The sequence below is a fragment of the Phalacrocorax carbo genome, chromosome 8 (genome assembly GCF_963921805.1).
Source record: "Phalacrocorax carbo chromosome 8, bPhaCar2.1, whole genome shotgun sequence".
NCBI classification, from domain to species: Eukaryota; Metazoa; Chordata; class Aves; order Suliformes; family Phalacrocoracidae; genus Phalacrocorax; species Phalacrocorax carbo.
The window spans coordinates 20699730-20719271 of NC_087520.1; the positions used below are offsets into that span (position 1 = coordinate 20699730).

General features: G+C 40.3%; 1 protein-coding gene across 3 annotated transcripts in view; it reads left to right on the forward strand.

The window, feature by feature from the left end:
* The first annotated feature begins 18000 nt into the window (after nt 1-18000).
* Nucleotides 18001-19542, forward strand: part of GABRB2 (gamma-aminobutyric acid type A receptor subunit beta2) — a 174904-nt gene continuing 173362 nt past the window's right edge. The window contains exons 1-2 of one of the 3 annotated variants that reach the window (XM_064458969.1): nt 18001-18189; nt 18832-18949. The gene's annotated coding sequence lies outside the window, so the exon portion shown is untranslated. Of the gene's footprint in view, nt 18190-18497; nt 18950-19542 lie in introns of those variants that run through there. The other 2 variants (XM_064458968.1, XM_064458970.1) reach the window with 2 other exon arrangements.

Here is a 19542-nt window from a genome sequence, read left to right on the forward strand (position 1 = left end):
GCTGGTTCAGGGATCGGCCTTCCTGGGCTTGCTAGAGCATGAAATACTCATTTATAGCTATGAATTTGAAGTTCTTGGATCTCTGAAACAAGTGATGAATTTCCATCTGCTTGCTAATTTAAATGGATTATAATCAGTGATTTCGATTCCAGTAACCATATAATATCAATTATATATGTATTTGTTTCTCATTAGTGAAAATTGCCAATTTATCTTTCATGTTATCCAGTCTTTATCATGAACGTACAAACAAATGAGACACACTTTCTCTTGTTCTTTACTTATATTTGATACCTTAGTATTTTGGTTACTGTTATGTTACATAATACTTTACTGATGATTTTCTAGTCCTCTATTCAGAAAGTTAGCCTCTTTTTATAGAAAGATTGAGCATGCTCCATTCATTCTGTCTTTCTCCTGGAAAGTTTATTCAATATTATACAAATTAATATCATTAGTTTCATACCAACCATCCAACAAATTATTTCCCTCAGTTTTAAGGGCTATTAAAATATTGCCTGCACCCCACCCACCCCACCACCCCCCGCCAAGATCTGCCTGGAAATAGTCTTACTATGTTAACTAGTTAACTAGTATAACTTATGTTAAGTTTAGCAAACTGAACAAATACTTAACTTTACTGGGTTTGCAGTATTACGTTTACAACCGTCATTTTCCAAATGTCTGATTTGATGGAGTCCTGATGCTTGTGGTGAATTCCCTAATGGTTTTTCAAGGACCTGGAATGTTGCATAGTGCTTTCTCTGATGGATACTTAAATGTTTGAAGTCAGATTCTGACACAGAGTAGCACCCTCAGATGTCATCAGTTAGATGGGAAATCCCAGCATACTGCGTTACGGCCGGAACGGCTGCTGCCTGGTTTTCTTGTATTGAGCTGTTCCATTCATTCTGTTTCCTGTCCCCTGGACAATCTCTAGACTTTCCTTCTCCACTGGTTCTTGCTCTTGCTTCAGCTTTTCTCCATAAAATGTTCCTGTCATTCTCTGTTTCTAAGATTTTGTGGTACAACTAACTGTATCCTATTGCAGATTGGACGGGGTGTACCCTAGCTGAACTGCCTGATCTGTATTCTGTGGCAACTCACTTGGGGCCAATTTGTAAAGATGTTTAGGCTCTTAACTAATTTTGAAATCAACAGGATTTAGGCATCAGGAAGTTTTTTTAAAAGCAGTGATATGCCTAAATATAGTTAAAAACCCTTTTACTTTGTTTCAGTACCTTACTCACACCTCAAAGATTTACTTGTGAAAGTGGAGCACTAGAGATTTGGGAGGTACTGAAACATATACCCCAGATGAAGAGCTGCAGTGCTAGACAGCTCTCATACAGCATGCTTGTTTACCAAATGATTCCATAGATTATCAGGTGCTGCTGGTAGCAACAAGTCCCAATGGCTATGTATGAAGTCGTGAGGATGCAACAATACTTAAGAGATGGTGTTCTGAATATAGAGTTAGGCTGGGAAACTCTCCTGTAACATCTCACTAGTTTGCAGAAATGAGCTGACTTAGGAATAGTGCTAAGTGGCCGGTTATACCTGACTTCAGTCATCATCTCCCCATTAAGTTGGCTGTAAAATTCTCAGCCTCATCATACTTGCATCAGTTCATATTTCCATCCTAGGAAACATTACTGTGAGGAACTGATAGATACAGAGCAGCTGTAGCAGGTGGTTTTTGCAACCACCACCACCAAAAAAACCCACCAAACCAAAAAACCCACCCTCAAACCAATTAATGTCTATCGCTGTTTTGATAGTGTTTAGACTGCTTACAGGCCCAATTCAGGGAAACTAAATTTTTGCCTGACTGGATTTACATAGGAATGTTGTTGCTTCCTGTAGTCCAAACTTGATGATAGGCAGTTAGAGTGCAGATATATGGTGACAGGCTTTATATAGCTATATTTTTTCAAGAGGAAATTGGTGAATCAAATTGGAAATACAATTCCTTGTCTGTGGGGATTCTGAGATGAAGCATGGTTTTATCTCCCTTTTACCTGAAATTAGGCAAGTTAATTTACTGCGTCCTACTACCTACATGTATTTCAGGTATTGAAATAGTTCAGTAGCTGCTTGCTGCTCATTTCTTACCTTTCTGATAAGTAAGCCACTCTGAAGCCTGCTTTTAGTTTATTGTATCCATGCTGTATGTATTGTTCTGGACAAAGTATTAGATTTGCAATATAAGACAAATCCATAGAGTCATAGAATCGTTAAGGTTGGAAAAGACCCTTAAGATCATCAAGTCCAACTGTTAACCTATCACTGCCAAGTCCACCACTAAACCATATCCTCAAGCACCACATCTACCCTTCTTTTAAATACCTCCAGGGATGGAGACTCCACCACCTCCCTGGGCAGCCTGTGCCAATGCCTGACAACCCTTTCAGTGAAGAAGTTTTTCCTAATGTCCAACCTAAACTTCCCCTGGCACAGCTTGAGGCCATCCCTCTAAACTTTCTAAAAGGAGCTTTCTGTTTGGTACTATTTTGTCTAATTACTATTTTTCATGCTCCCAGGCAAGCAATATTGGTCGGGCTGTTGTATATGGGGGTTTTTTTGGCTTGTTGTTGTTGTTTTGTGGCTTTTTATTTCCCTGATAACACACACACTTGATTGCTAGACTGATGTTCAGAAGAATATTTGATTAAAATTGTGTAAATACTTCTTGAATGTGTTACTAAAATCTATATAAAATAAATGCAGAAACTTGCTAATAGAATAGATGAAGGATGCCTGCCTTCCCCTCCTTTTCTTTCTGAAGTTGTACACAGACTAGTAATAATCTACAGTGGTTTAAACTTGACAGAACTACATGTGCTTAAGAAATGTCACTAGTTATTTTAACTTGAAACTCATAACTTACAGTAAGCAGCAGGCGTTGTTTTGTAGGAAGTAGGAAGGCTTCACAACTCAAAATTCTCTAAATTCTTACAGCTATTCTGACTGAAACTGGTTGAAAGCTGGTGCTGAGGTGTGGTTTGAGGATGTCTCTGCCTGACTCGGGCTTGGTCAAGCACTACACAGTGAAGGAATTCAGAAACATCCTTCAGTCCATTGATGCATATTACTAGAGCTCACTGAAAGATCCCATCTGCAGATCCTGTATCATACCTTGGTCCCTTTCTGCCCTTTTAGGAAGGAGGCAACACAAAAGTGAGGGCAGGCAATGACCAGTTGAGATGTGAATGCCTTGCCCCTTTATAAGTTTAATAACATCTCCTGCCAAAAGCTCTCTCATTTGCCTACCAAATCTTTTCTCTGCTTTGATTAATATAGGTTTTTCTAAAGCAAAAGCTAACTTGGCCATCTAGATTTGACACACTGACTTTTCACTGGGGTCGACCTAAAGACAAGAAATTCAGAGCAAGTACTTCAGAATGTGACTAAGTTTGGGGTTTGAGGTATGCCTATTGTTTTAATGTGGAAATGGTTGTAATTTTGCTACTGTGTTGTAGAATAATTAGTGTCTTCTTTCACTTGAACCCAACATTAATCCTATTTGAAATTTCAGATAAACACTACTCTTGAAACCGTTTTCTCCTAAGCACTGGATAGTCTTTGTCATAAAAAATATATTTAAGTGCAGAGTTCCAATTGATTTGTTTACTTTTTTTTTTTTTTTGTCCTGTGCTTAATAAGAAACTGTCAGCAGATTTAACCTTGGATGGTGGAGACTAAGCCTGATGTACTGCATTGAATAGTCACAAGTAATTGTCAAATGTGTTTTATTTGTGATAGGATCAGAGCCAAAAGTTGAATGTGTGAACTTGGAAGAGATGCTTAACATATAACACTTACCGGTTAGTGTACCTGCTGTTGATATACAACATCTTTGTACGCATCTTTATTTACCTGAAATGTTGAAATGTCCTCAGAGAATTTGACCGAAAAAACACTAATTTAAATTCAAAGAAGTCGGTTGACACAGCTATAGTGCTCAGTCTTTGATAGACTGTAGCACAAAGATAATAACGAGCAGATGAGCCCCTGCTTCTCTGGACTGGCTCTTTCAGCAATCATAGGAGGCTTCCCACTTTGGATTGCTTTTCCAATGCCCCAGCAATGCAGATTACCTAACGTTATAGTTCTTTAAGGGCAGGAGAAGAAACAGAGAGATAAAAATAGGTATGCAGATGGAAACTGTTTCACTTTTCCATATGCTAATAGCAAACTATTAGGCCTCTTAATCATCCCTCTCATTAGTGGCTGCATTTTTAAAATGGTCTGAAAAGGATCTTTAAATGTGAATAGCCAGAAAGAGATCTGCACAGATAAAATTGAGCAAAATTTTGAGGAAGACAAAATTAGATGCAAAATGTTAGTGTTGTCGTGGCATAACTGGAACACAATTTTGAGTGTGCAAATAGATGGCACATAATAAAGCATTTTTTTTTTATCTAAAAGTGTCTTTAAATACCATTCTCTTTGAACAGTATAATGGGAAGTCTTTTACGTTATTGTCTATTGTTAAAGATGATAACTTTCTTAAAATGTTTAAATAAGAATTTTTTTACTTACAAAGTTTTAAGTAGAAGGGATCAGTCTTAAGGCCAGGGACCCACTGATGTCAAAGACAGTAAGATAAAACGTAATGTTGGAAACATACAAATGTGTTCTCAGCATATCAGTGAATACATATGGCAAAAATGCAATGTGGTGCATCTTTGGACCTTGAGTATAGGTGGAGACTTACTGAAAGGAGTGTAATATTCAGCAGATTTATCTGTATATGTTCAATGAAAGTCTCAGATTCAAATGTCCAATTGCATATTTTTCTGAGGAACAGAAAGATACTCCTCAAAGATGGAAAAAACCCCAGACAAACCCAAAAACCTCTCCAGCAACACACTATGTTGTTGATGCTATCAGTGGTCACTGCATATTTTGTAATTATACATTATTTTAGAACAACTAAAGCCTTGTTTATTTAAAATTTAAGTAAAGATAAATGAAATGTGTTGCATATTATGTGAGGTGTTATGAATATACAATAAGACATCTCAGTTTATCCATGATTTATAATATGGATGAATTTCTTAAAATGGACATGATGAATTTCTAAGAGTTATAATATTGTGGCAGCAATCACTGTCAAGTTTTAGCTGAAATTTTCCTTAGAGTCCCTTTACCATAACATGCAATGCCTTAGCTTTTGATTTACTTTGCAAAAAGATTTATACTGAGCCTTCTAAACACTAAAATCTTCTTAACATAGATCCCATCTTTCCTACATTTTATGTGATGGATTTTGATGGATTCTGTTGAGCACAACAGAATCATATCTGCCCAGTGAATATTCACTAGTTCCCTGATTTATCTATCTTATTTGCAGATGGAATTTTCTCCTCATATTTTGAAACAGCCATTTATAAAAAGGTCCTGTATTAAAAATTAATTGTTTAATATTGTAAAAATATTTATTATATAATATAATATGCAGTCATATTAATGACTAAGCACTAGAATATTTTGTTTTCCCCAAATCCAAGCAGTTCCTAGAAGATCCATGGGCTGTGTAGTTAGAAATTTGGGGAAAAGCATTCCTACTAATTTTAAGTTTAGGAAGCAGACAGACAACACACAAACTGAAATTTGTGCTTCTAAAGCCCACAGTAAAGATACGCAGAACTTGCAGATGTGTATCTGTTTTAAATAATTTTAAGAAGCTGTTCTAAGTACTGAAACAAATCACTGGTCTCCAATCAACTGATACCTCCTCAGTTATCGAAGAGTTTCTGATAGTAATTGCTAATGTTTCAACTCTTGAATTGCTAATCTCAGTTATCACCTGTAGATGCTAAGTTATTGCTACTTTTATCTTTATCCAGTGTTACTTCACCTCAGTTTGTCTTTATTCTTTTGTATAACACACATATAGCCCTTAAAATAGGTTAATATACTTAGAAATAAGTGATTTATAAAAAATTCATCTTCCCCTATTGTCTACCTCCCCAACTCCTCTTAGTTAATAGTTCCTTATTCTGTGCCTAGTTGGAAGGCCTTTGAAAGTCTCTTTTTAGGAACAAAGCTTCCTGCCCAATTTATCGCACAACTTTATAGAACAGCATTGAAGATTTACACTGTAAATGTCAATTTTAGATTATTGTTTAAAATCTGTGACTTAACAGCAGTTTATTAATTATTTGAACTCTTTAGGCTTCCTCTAGTTTCACACAAAACCAAAAAAAGGGCAATATATTACAGTTTTCCTCTTGAAAATTCACTACATTTCTTTTAATCCACATTTAGGCTAACCTCAAAACAGTTTATGGTTTCCCTGAATCTATATCATGCTTTCTTTAAATTTACAACAACTCTTGCCTTTAGTACCTCATCCAAATAAATACCACTAATATGTTTCATGCATCCTGGAGTATCTCTTGAGGTTTTTAAGCTTTGGTTTTCAGCATCTTTTTGAGACCATAGCTTGGAAAAGAATGCGACATTAGATGGAATTACTCCAGAAATTAAAGGACAGCACCACAATTTTGAAAGCATGTGTCTGTTGCCAGAACTCACCGGTCACTTCAGTAAGGGTGTTTTCCTTTGAGTGTTTGGTGGTGGTTTTTTTTTTTTTTTTGGTTGGTTGGTTGGTTGGGTGTTTTTTTTAATAAGTAAAGCCTATTCTTTAGGATTTATATGTTTTTAATGTATCAGAATCAATTTGCCAAGAATCAGCAAGTTGTATTGTAAGTATAGTGACATGGAGGAACATATTTAGAAGGCATATGGTAGAGAAAGCAGGGTGTGCTGCACCCTGGGAGATCTCTTCCTATTTTCCTGCAGTACTTCACTAACTAGAGCACATGCATATGGGGCTCTCTTGAATGTGTATTAATTGAATAAGAGATCATTTCCTAATGATAAATTCTATGCTCATTTAGTTTCTTTCTTGTTTACAAAAATAACACCCTTGAACAGTCAGTATATAATAATTGCTGGTCTCCTCTAAAAGAATTAAATAACATGCCTTTGTTATTCATTATTCAGTTGTTTTGTGTGTAACATACAACTTTCAGCTGAAGCAAAACAAAGAAAAAGCAGAAGCATTTATAATATTATATGTGATTCAGGTATATATTCCCTCTCTACACATATGTAGAGAAGGTATGATTAATATATGACATAACATAGTATATGTGTATATCCTGTATTCATCCTCAACTTCCTGATGTTTTGTTTTCAAGCTCATTGATGCCTGCAATCAAGGGCAAAATGCATCTTTTTGCAGGGTCTCCTATACTGCAGTTACAACAAGACTAAGTTACCTTTTAGGCTAGCACACGTTCCAAACACCAGCAGTGAGCTGCAGCGCCGCAGAGCTGAGCGTGGCCTGCAAGTGCTTTCTGAGAAGCCTGACTAATTAGTGCATGCTGAGCTTCATGCTGCTATAGCTGAGTTCCTGATACCTAGGCTAAATATAGTTCCACAGGAAACCCCTCCAAAGACACAGTAGTGTAGATATGTTTTTTGAAAGGTACAAATTCAGAGACAATGTACTACTTCAGTCTCTCTTGAACAGGGCTTCTGTGGCATAGGTCTAACGGACTGTTTTGTAGCCCACTGTAAACATTTCAGTTTCCCTATTATTCAGTGGAATCTGTCCTGAATTATACATCGTGAGGAAGAGTAAGCCATGCGCTGACTCCAAAGCTAAGCAAGAACTAAAACCAGCATGAGTACTCTGCATACTGCATCTAGAGATGAATTACCCGAGCCAACGGTTTTATCATACGTATTCCGTTCCTAACTTGTAATAGTAGTCTATCCACTTTAATGGCCAACAACAAGGAAGGTGTGAAACCACATGGTGCAACTAATTTGGAAGTCTTATCCTTTGACCTTATGTGAATTGTGGTCTAGAATTTATAGCAGGAAAGAGGGCAATAGATATTTCCCATTCCACTTTTGGCTAGCTATTTGTTTTTGAGAAAGTCTCAGCCTTTCACAGATGTTTCATCTGACTGATGGAGATACTTTGAAGTGGTAATATATATTATTTTTTATTTATCTTAGTAAGCTTGGCATGGAATTTTACTATAATGTTAGCATACCTATCAGTCCTTAATTAGACTCTGTATAGCAGACCATATATGTCTCAGATCAGACTTAACCTGAAAGAACATTCTTGCTCTTTGAGGAGTTCTACAGATATTACCTCCCAGTTTTCTGAAGAACTCTGAGAAGTTAGAGAAATACAGTTCTTTCAAAACCTAGTCTGGTGTGTACACATCATGAAGGTATTAACTCTGTTTCATAGGTTGTCTGATAGTGCTTTTTACTGCATTCATCAGTTCTTTCAAAACTCTGTGGTAAAGTAATGTAATTGTTAAAACAGTTTTATTCCCTCTCTTATTTCACCCACTGCTCTTATACTTCTTGATATCTCTATCTTTGAGAATGCCTCAAAAGTGGCTTTCCACTTCACTTCTGTGTATCGGTATCTCGTATTCACTATGTCTAAAGAACTAAGTAAAAAAAGATTGTCTCACTGCAAGATTTCTGGGGGTACTGAAAACCCACACGTATTCTGCTAAGCTTCCAAAGTTTGTTTTTTACCATATTTTGTTCTTATTTTTGGCAATCATGTTGGCATTTTAACCTCCTAGCCAGCCATTGTTTAGGATCTTACTTACTGCCATAATCTGAGTTAGATTCAGAAAAAGTGCCTTGAAGGCCTACAAACTTTATATTTAAACCACTACCTGCCCTGTTCACTTCATTTTTGTTGTTTTGATATGCAAGAGTTTTCAGATCTCTCCCCTGACTGTCTAACAGGATGGTGTCCCAGCTGCTTCCTATGGATCCTAGTTTCCTATTCTTTTTACTTCATTGTCTTTCAAACTGCTGTAGCCTACTCACGTAAAAAGAATCTGGCTTCTGAATTTCACTGTTGCAAACTACTGCTTAGTTTGATCTCACGAAGCATGTCAAATTTAATTATATTATGTTTTTTCTTTAGCAGTTCAATCATACTTATTTACAGGAATTATTTCAGAAAGTCACTTAAGGCAAAGTCAAGAATAGCTTATTCTCTTGTATGCTTCAGAATGAGCTGTTCCAAGATGCAATTGTCTATTACTTTCAAAATTGTCTTTCCGATTTGTGTTGTGATGTGACATTCAACTAATTTATATTTGGTATGATAATTTTCCTAACAGATTTTGTTACAGATTGTCCTAATCTCTCTAAAGACCAGCAAATGCTCAACTGTAAGAGTTCTACAACCTGGATCATACTACCTAGATTCTGACGTATGACCCGCATACACAACATTGCGTACTTAGAAATCTCTCTGAATTGGCCCAAGAAAGACCATCTTAGAATAAGAGTTATCCTTCAGGTGCACAGAACCAAAAATTTCATGCACCAGTCTGGTGCCCATCTAGTGGAGGAATAAAAGGCAGTAGTGTTGGGGTGGGGAGGACAGACATGACACTCTTCTCATGTCACATTGATACTGAATGACATAGTGCAGTGTGAAAAGACAATGTAAATTGGTGTGACCTTCAAAATGTTGTAGTGCTGTGTTGGATGCATATAGTCACCAGCAGAATCATTATCATTAGGGCAATGCAAAGAGCCACCGCGGGTAACATTAGTAAACAACCTTTGACATGTACTTTGCATTTTTCTTTTCAGGTTACATGGTATATGCATGCCCAACTGTGTACATACAATGTCAGCACACTACATACTCCCAAATCTTTATACAGACCCTGATTTTCTTCACGTTCGTGTATTTGTGTCTTTTGTCATTGGCTGAAAATATTTATCTTGTCATGGTTCAGAAGTGCAAACTTGCCCCCAAACCCTGTGAAGCTTACTTTAAATCTCATGTTTGCAGATTTTGTTGCTAATTTATTTATTGTACCAATGTATTTATTTCGAAAGGATTTATTATGCTATTCACAATTTTCCTGTTCTGGCATAGACTGCAGGAATGAGAATTTTAAAACGCTTTTCTTAAAAGAAAGGCAGGGTTACTGATGATATGCAAAACAATAACACTGGGGTGCTTACGTTCCTTGCAAAAGAAGTTTGTTCTTACAAATAAATTTATTATGAGAATGTTTCCAGGTGATGAAATAGGAGATGAAAATGGAAAGTAGTTGTTTTTTTCCTCAAAACGAAGTCTGAAGTGAAGGAATGGTGAAAGAATCACTTCACTTGTAGAGGCAGTATGAAATAGAATCATAATAAACTTTCATATTATAATAATCTTAAGAAAAAAGAGGTCATTCATACAGAATTATATTTGGCAGTAATGGACAAATCTCCTGTGCATATGGCATGTTTCCCTGTGGGGCTATGGACTCATACAGCATCGTCAGAAAACTGATAGGTTCAGGAAAAAAAATGCAAGTGTATGACAGCAGCATCCATCAGCCTTGCCCTGAAAAGAGAACTCTTATCCATAGCCTCAACAATAAGTTGTGACAGTGTCAGCTGTATCTTTTACTTAGTGTAAAATTCATAACAGGGACTAATGCTGGGAAGAAGCTGGTCAAACCCAAAGCAGAAAAAAAATTAAATGGGACTTAAACTTCAAGAAACTAAAGAAGAAAGTGTTGAACTCTCAATGTCTTGACATGTTCAAATGACCCTTGGTGCCTTATGGTGGCGCAAATTATCTATATTTATAGAATGGAACTGGAGAAATTAAAAGATACTTGAAAGACAGGTCCAGCTCTTTTTGAACTTGAACTCTGAGGCATGACGGACATACAAGTTATTCACCTATAGGATCAGGGTTATCAAGCTTTGTTGTGGAAGTTATATAAAGTATACTTGATATTTTCATAGAGAGCTGATCAGCTGGATATAGCTAAATGCATAAATAAAGGCGCACAATTACTTTACTCTACAGAGAAGATCTTACTCTAAAATCTGCTTCTGGTGGTTTTTGGTAGTGACGTAGCATTTATAGAGTTACTCCTGATGAACATGAGGTATCCAAAATGGCCATTTTGAGACATAAAATGCAGAGCAATACTTTGAGTCTGCTGTGTAACAACAACAACAAATACGAGTATTACTCAGCTGCTTTTTTCACCTGTGAGAATAACTTTGCAAAGTTAATACCATGGTTAGTACTACTACCCAGAGCTGTTCTTCTGTTTCCAGTGACAGACTCTTGGTCTGACTGGTTAATTCACAATTCTTCAAAGCAGCTCTGAAGACAGTTTTATTGCCCTGTTTAAGATATCACTGATCTGTCCATGTCTGGAAGAGTAACCAATAATACTAGTTGTTAAAGTGACCTTATGCTGGCATATGGGGGATAGATATGATGTGTCCCTAGACGTTAGGGAGGAGGTCACCCAAATCAAATTCAGAATGGTAGTTTACAATCGCTTCAGAGGCCCTCTTAGCTCCCCCACCATGGCTTGAGGACTGAGCATACTTGTACTAGACTTCGATCTCTCTACCATAAGATGCATTCTCTGTTTTGGAAGCTCTAGCTTCAAAAAAATTTAAGACCCTGAGGATGTTTTCATTTCCATCTAGTACTTCATTAGATAGAAATTACAAAGCATTTCTTTTTAATTTCCCTGGAAATATGGTAAAGACCATATTGGTAAGAAGATATTGGATAATCATGACTCTTGGGCACTCCTCCTTGATGTTGCTGTTCCTGAACTGAATGTGGGTTTTGCCATTAATTTCAGTAGGAAGTGGCTTGTGTGCTTAGCCAGTGTGTGCTCCATCTACCCCATCTGTGAAATAGGCAAAATAACAGTGTAGAAACTTAGTTATTTGCATGAATGAGATCTCTTCCAGGTCATAGCTGTTGCTAAATTACTAAGTATGAGCACAAAATGGGGTAGGAGGAGACAATGAATGATAACCCTCCACAGAAACAGTGGATTATTTTAGAGAGATCCTTGGATGCAAAGTGATAAATACTGACAGTATTGCTAAGTTTTGCATATAGCTTCTTGTGAGGGATTATTTCACTGTTGGTTTTGTTGTTTGTTTGGGTGGGTTTTTTTGGGTGGGGTTTTTAAATTATTTATTTTTTTCCCCCTCCTGTCCTGGCATTCTGAATTGTTTTCGCAGAATTATTATAATTTCCCCTAGGACTGATTTGCAACACCTGTGTACTCCACACTAGATTTTAATTTCTGTTTTCAGATTCCACTTTTGTGGTTCATCCACTCATCTGATCTTACCTATTTTGCACTGCTTTAATGTGCTTTGATGCATACGTACCCATAAAGTGTAAGTTGCTTCTTCAAGTGCTCTGTGTGATAAGTAGAAAGAGTGTTTTTGCATTTGCTGGACAAGTCCCTTGCCATCTTGACTGGCCTTCAGTCCATTTCCATGGTATACCATTTAAGTAATAACACCCTTTCTGTAGAGGGTAAAGCACTCTCTAGTCAGCAAAAGTATTGCATTCTGACTTAGTAATTCCTGCTGAGCAGAAACATCTGTCTGTGAAATTTCTACCTTCTAGCATCTGTAAATAGAGGCAGATCACATGTAAACTGAGTATTGATTCCATGAAACATTTGGCTTGCATGCTCAAAGTTAGAAAGCATCAGTCAGGCAAAATGTGCTACAAAACCTACATTTATGCTTACTGCCACACTGTGGGACATTTCCACCTCACTAGGACCAGCTGAGGATTTAGGATAGCAAGGAAAGAATAGGAATATTGACACAAGCTCATTTAGGGTAGGCATGCAAGAAGGTGAAAGATGATGAGGAGCACTAGTGTGTTCTCCATTTGTCTCCAAAAACAAGACTCCAGTCTCTGAGACTGGACTCTTTTCAGTGGTGCCCAATGACAGGCCAAGGGACAATGGGCACAAGTTGGAGCACAGGAAGTTCCACCTAAACATGAGAAAAAAAATTCTTTCCTGTGAGGGTGACAGAGCAGTGGCACAGGCTGCCCAGGGGGGTTGTGGAGTCTCCTTCCCTGGAGACATTCAAAACCCACCTGGATGCGTTCCTGTGCCCCCTGCTCTGGGTGTCCCTGCTCAAGCAGGGGTGTTGGACAAGATGATCTCCAGAGGTCCCTTCCAACCCCTACCATTTGGTGATTCTGTGAAAAAGGCTTGAAGTAATAGCACTATACGTTTGCAGCGAGCAGTTTTATCTCCCTTTCTAGTGCCCTGATAAAAGGACAGCTGTAATCTGTTTTACAGTAAGATACAAACTTGTATTCTCCTAGTTCTTGCTGAAAAAGTCTGAAGAGCAGTTAAAGTATTGCTTAGACCCACTGACAGCACTTCTCCTTGAACTATGACTAAGTTTTTAACCTGGATGATTGTTTACCAGAAGATATAAGGAGCTTGTTCGAGTTAGAAAGTGCGTTGCATAATACTGGTATCTTTTTAAATAAACGTGTGAAATATTTTGCATTCTTAAAATAGAATCCACTGATTATGCTTTGGCTGTTGTATGCTGGTCACAGTTAGTTTCTTCGGGTTTTGTTTACTTTTATTAAGGCATTTTTTTAAGTGAAAATATATTTTACAACTATAAATGGCAAGTTAGAATAAAAGTATCCTGTCAATTTTCCTTATTTAGAGGAAAAATAGATTTTAAGTCTCAAAATATTTCATCTGGACCAAAACATGTTTGACAGTGGTATCACAAAGGTCAGGAGTCTCAGTAATCTCCCTTTGTCTAGACAATAAAGAATTGGTGCAGGAACTGTATTTTATTTCTGAGATAGAAGGTATGTTTCATGTTTTACATGTTAGTTTAAATTAGCATTAATTTTTTTTTGGGGGGGGGGGGGGAGGGGGGAGTCACTGTTAAATAAACGGTGCTCCCCTCTTCATATTTTATTGTGCCATGGCATAACACTTGCCTCCACTATTCTTTCTCCCCTCCCCCTTCACTACTTGTTCATGTGTCCTGTTAATTTACTTATTTCATTTTGCTGTCTCAGTTCTTACTTCTTTTCCCCATTGTTGTACCCGCACCTGGTGAAGGTGGTGGTAATAATGCAGAGGAGTTTTCTGAAGTAGAGAAGTCCTTGCAGCTAAGAAGAATCCAGCTAAAACTCTGTAGATTTCCATTTTAGTCTTAAAACTGGCATACAGTTATACCGGACCGAAGACTGATATTTGAAGCTAAATGGCTTTAAAAAGAAAACAATTTTCATTTTTCATCAAAAGCTTCCAACCTAAGTTTCAGGACCCTCAGATATTGTTTATAGCAGTATTCTGGAATGTATTACCCAGTATAAAAAAAATTAGGAAACCAACTCTCTGTCCAAGAGAGCTTAGAAGGGAAGACCAAATCCTGCAATCAATTGATGCAGACAAATGCCACTCCATTAATTTAATAACAGGTTTCTGCAATCTGCTTTCAGGGCTGAATCTTACACAAACAGCATGGAGGAGATTTAGACACAGAGTGACAAAATCTTGGTGTATGTTTTGTGCTGTCTTTTAAGTGCTTTACTATCCTTACCCTATGCAATCACTCCTTGTGCCCTGTCCTGCCTTTCTAGCAGAGGATGTGTATACTGCTGGTATTTCCTAGCTATCTAAGAGCCAATGTAGCTAAAATTGAGGAATTCAAAAATTGCTGTCTATATAGCTGTTAAACTAATTTATGCCACCACTTTGAAGGAAATAGGGCTTTTTGTGGTGCTTTCATGATTTGATAAGAGGACTGTAGATTTCATTCTATCATAATTCTAGGTGCCAGACATTTTGTATTTCACTCCAGTCCCCATTGAGTTGCTAACAATTGTCTGCAATCAAAGCACTTGTGGATGTCTCACACAACCTTTTACTTCCATTTTTTTAATCTGTAATTCCATTTCACATTAAAAGACTTTCCTCAATATATATCTCAGATCTGCTGATCCCAAGCTACACAAAAGATTTTTGTGAAAAGATACAGCAGGTCTTTGGCTCATGAAGTACAGCCTAGGTCGTGATCTGGGGTAAGTTCTTACCTATAGCCCTGTGGGGATGCCATGCAGTGAGTCACAGAATGAAAAAAAATATAAGCTCCAACAAATAAAGTCCTACCTAAGGATGTAAACCGATAAAGGACTATTACTTGCCCCTCCCATTTGCTCTTCTCTCGCAATTAAGTGAAATTCATGCTGTATCAAGCGGTACTTGTTTCCTAAGCAACTTATCAGACTCAGTTTCTGTACAATAATGATAATTTCATATTTTTTAAGGGCCAAGTGGAGTATAATTGACAGGTCGTACACTATTGCTTTTGTCTGATAGCTTTACCACTCAGGTTTCTTTTAGATATACAGTAGCTGAAGCTAATATGAACCTGTAAATCACAAAAGATTGTCACTGTGCAAAAATGAATTCCATTGCCCATGAAAAGCAGAATCATGGTACACCTGCATGAATAATTTTGTCTGTGTATGTGATGTAACAGCGGTCAGGCTGTCAAGGCCTGCTGACAGGCCGATTGCTAATGGGATGTGCGCGGTGCGTGGACTGTGACATACTAGATCTGAAGACCTAAAATGACAAGTGAAACCAAGATAAAGTATATTGAAACTTTGATCAGGAAAATTCTACAAGGGTTGACTATGTTTTGTTTTATTTACATGAATTTATAGACTTACAGGAGTCAGAAATGGAAATAATATATCAAAATAAATTATTACTAGCATTCTTCTGTAAATTAGAGAATAAAGTCTTACCTGACACATGGAAACAACTCTTATCCGAGTGTTTCTGATACTACTGCATCTTATCCAAATGCTCAAAACCTCAGGAAACATCATTTTCATAGAATTCCATTCACACCAGCCTGTTGAGGTGCAGTGAAAGAATTTTTTCTTTTTTAAGAGGGATTTTGCCCTTGTGATTACTTGTGATTCAGGACTACTGTTCTTGGGTGAGCATAAATTCAGCATCTCTTCCGTCTCTATTGACTTGAGTGATTGGATCACTTGAGAACTTATCTTGAAAGTCTTACTCCATCTGAAAGCTTACTTTGCATAATCTACACACTTAGAGCAAACCATTTGAAACCACTTCAGAGCAGTTCTCAGCACATGGGCTGGGATACTGCTTGTGGTGGCAGGAATGTACTGGTACAGTCAAGGGTTGACAAGACAAGCAAAGTATGACGTTACTTATGGCCCATTTCTTGCACAGGGTCACATGTGGGTCGGCAAGGACTGTGGGTCATTCATCTTGAGCATTTCTATTTTGGAGGGTATTCTTTTGCACTCCTCAAACTTGAAAGCCAAGAATCAAAATAATCTGCAATTGACATTTAAAATATGACCATCTTTGCTGGCTTCTCTGCTAGGTTATGGTACTTGTAATGGAACTGAGATATTTTAGAGCTAGCAGTATCATATCCAGCTCGGAACCAGGTTGTGTTTCCCTATTGTGAGACACCCAAAGTCTTAGTTAGCAATCCTTAAACATGTTACATGAACAGTTCAATACTGGTGTTTGCACCAGTTATTTCCTCTCCTTTTCAATCAAACACACAGACACAAGTGAGAAAAAGAGGGGAACGATTTCTTTGACAAGTTGCTTAAAATAAATGGGAGATTTTGAAGGTGCTGAGAAATTTTGAATGACAGAGAGATCAGAACCCTGTGGTCAGAGAAAAAGTGGTACTGTCAAAAGTGCATAGCAAAGCATGAAACCAGTTGCAAAAGGAAAAGTATTGGATCACTTTGTGTCCATGTATAACAATGGTACCCCTGTGCCATACGCTGGTTTGGGCACATAGAGCCTGGAATGGTGGTAAGGAAGAGTTGGTGGTATTGACCCATTCGGACAGTGGTGCATTTACAGCTAGCAGAAATAATGAGTTATGCACATCATCCCAAACATGGCTCAATAGTACCTTTATGCTTCCAAAACCCAAGGTTATACATTAGTTTTCCATGCAGAATGCATCAGGATATCCTTATGTACTGAATTTGTTGGAGATGCATTCCATTCCTTTTTGCCAGAATAGCAGGACTGAGAGCAGGTTTCGCTACATGTGGCACAGCCGTACTATGGGCCCAGAATGAGTGGGCCCTGATCATTTGTGCATACATCAGATCAGAGCACAAATGCTGGATATATCGGCTTGGCTTCTTTGGGTGTACTATTCTAATACTCCCATGGAAATATGGTACTTTTCTGCCCCTGATTTTATGTTGATGTGTAAATCAAAGATTCCTGCGGGTCCAGCACTGCATATAACCAGCTTTCAGCCTCAGGTTCTTGTGGATATCTGGTTCATATTCAGATGCGAAAGAAACATCACTGTGGTGTAATGGTAATTAATAGCGGAGACTCAGAAACAGCTCTGAAATCAGGAGTGTAGGAGGTAGTCCCGAGGTTCACAGCGCAGGGTTGAAGTGTTTTACCTCGAGACCTCCGGTTCTCAGCGTATGATTGCAGGAGGGGAAAAAAGTGCCTATCTTACTTCCAAAGTAAAAGCGCTTCGCTGCCCTGAGCATCCACCATCTTCCGTTCAGGGCTGGGTTTCAGGAGGTCTGGCAGGGACGCAGCCCGGCACTGTGAGAACAGAAACCTCCACGGTCGAGCAAGGAGAGCGGCTCCGTAACGGCAGCCATGCAACAGCAAGCTGAAGAATCTGGAGGGGGGGCGTGTAATTTTAACAAAGGCTTAAACGTTCTTTAACGAAGCTGTTTGCGTTTGGTGTTTTTTTTTTTTTTTTTTCTCTTGACTGCACAAATGAGACATTTAACGTTTTTCACACACACAAAATCTTGTCTGTTTCATCTGGAAAAGCATTATCTTCTCCCTCCGTATACTCCCAGTCGCCACGAAGGGGAGAAGGTGGTGACAATATGCCTTGGTGAGTTCCCCCAGCCCCCCCCAAGAGGATGTCCTTTTTTCTTTTTCCTGGAAGCAAAACCCCAGGCAGACACTTACTTGATCTCAAAGGCACAGTGTGGTGTTTCAAGGCACTGGCAGTGGGGGAGGGCGGGGGCAGAGGGGACGCGGTTTGTCCGTCCGCTGGAAATAGTGCCGCTGCGCTCCGTGGCGGGACGGGGCCGGGGGCGCTGCCCGGCTCCTCGCGGCCCCCCCGCTCTGCAGCGCTCCCGCCGCCGCGGCTGCCGGGCCGGGTTACATGGCTGCCCGCTTTTCGGGGCTGCCGGCTGCCTTCCCGTTTTGCTCTTTATTTTTTTAGCCTCTCGAGGGCAGCGCCCCCTCCGCCCCGCCGCTCCCTCAGGTGAGACTTCACCCCATCGCCCCCCCGCCCGCCCCCACCTCCGCCGTTCCCGGGGAGCCGCCGCCGCCGCCTCCTCCTTCTCGGGGGCAGCCCCCCCCGGCCCCGCACCCACCCGGGCCGGGCACCCCCGGCCGTGGGAGGTGGCTACAGCCGAGCACCGGCGGCCCGGCCCGGCCCGGGGGCTGCGGGACGGGACAGGGCAGGGCAGGAGCCCCGCAACGCCCCGGCCGGGGTGCGTGCGGGACCGAGCCGTGCCGCGCAGCCAGCGGGCTCCGTGCAACACCCTCCCCCTCCTCCCTCCCCTCACCCGTGTGTTTTTTTTTTTTTTCCCCTCCTCCTCCCTCCTGCAGCGAGTTAAATATTTCTTTTGTTAATTGACGCCCCGAGTGCTCCCAAGCCTTCCCCGGGCCGGCCGAGGACGTGTGCCCGCCCAGATCCGCTCCCTGAAGCAGCGCAGATCCGCGGGGCCGAGCGGCTCTGTGCGGGAGGAGGAGGGAGGAGGAGGAGGTGTAAAAGGAGCTACGAGCCTAAAGCAGATTTGCGAGGAATAATTTAACTCCGGTGTCTGTTGTTTTTTTGGGGGCTTGGGTTTTTTTTTCTCTTTTCCCTTTTCTCTCTCCTATCTCCTTTTTTTCTGCTCAGGATTTAAATGTCACTCAAAGCATCCCTAAATCAGCGTTCAGCTCGGCTCCGGTTTCTTCCGAGGCATTAATTGGATCACACGCTGCATTTGAAGAGCTCGGGTGTTTTACCCACGAAGGTAAGTGGGCTTATGAACCTGCCCCGGCTCTGCCTGGTCACTGAAAGCTCGCCCTGCGTTTCAGGGTGTTGTTTTTCTTCTTCTTCCCCCCTCCCCCAGCCCCGTGGCCCCGCTTCGCTCTACCTGAGGAACTTGCATCGCTCGAGGGATGGGAGCGGGGCTGGGAGGCTCCGCGCCTGCCCCTCGGCACCTGTGAAGCCCCCTGGAGCCGGCGGTGGCAGGCCCCCCCCCGTGACCCCCCCCCCCCCCCCGCGCTTCTGCCCCGGAGCAGCGCCGGGCAGCGCAGCGAGGAAGGAACCAGCCTAATCCCCTCTTACAAGAAACGGGTCGTCATCATTTTTTTTCTTTTTTTTTTAATCCCGTGAGAGATACCGTAGGCGCCCATCTCCCCTCCTCCCCCACCGCCCGCCCCCGCTGCAAGCCCCGGCTCCTCTGCCCGCACCTCGCCTCCCTTCGGGCGGTCCTTTCCAGAGACCAAAAAAGTTCAGCTGCCCCCCCCGCCCCGGCACCACACGTACGCTGCGCGTTCCCCTCTTTAACCTGTTCCCCTTCTGCCTAACGCGAGCCCACCCCCCCCTTTAAACTGTGTTGCA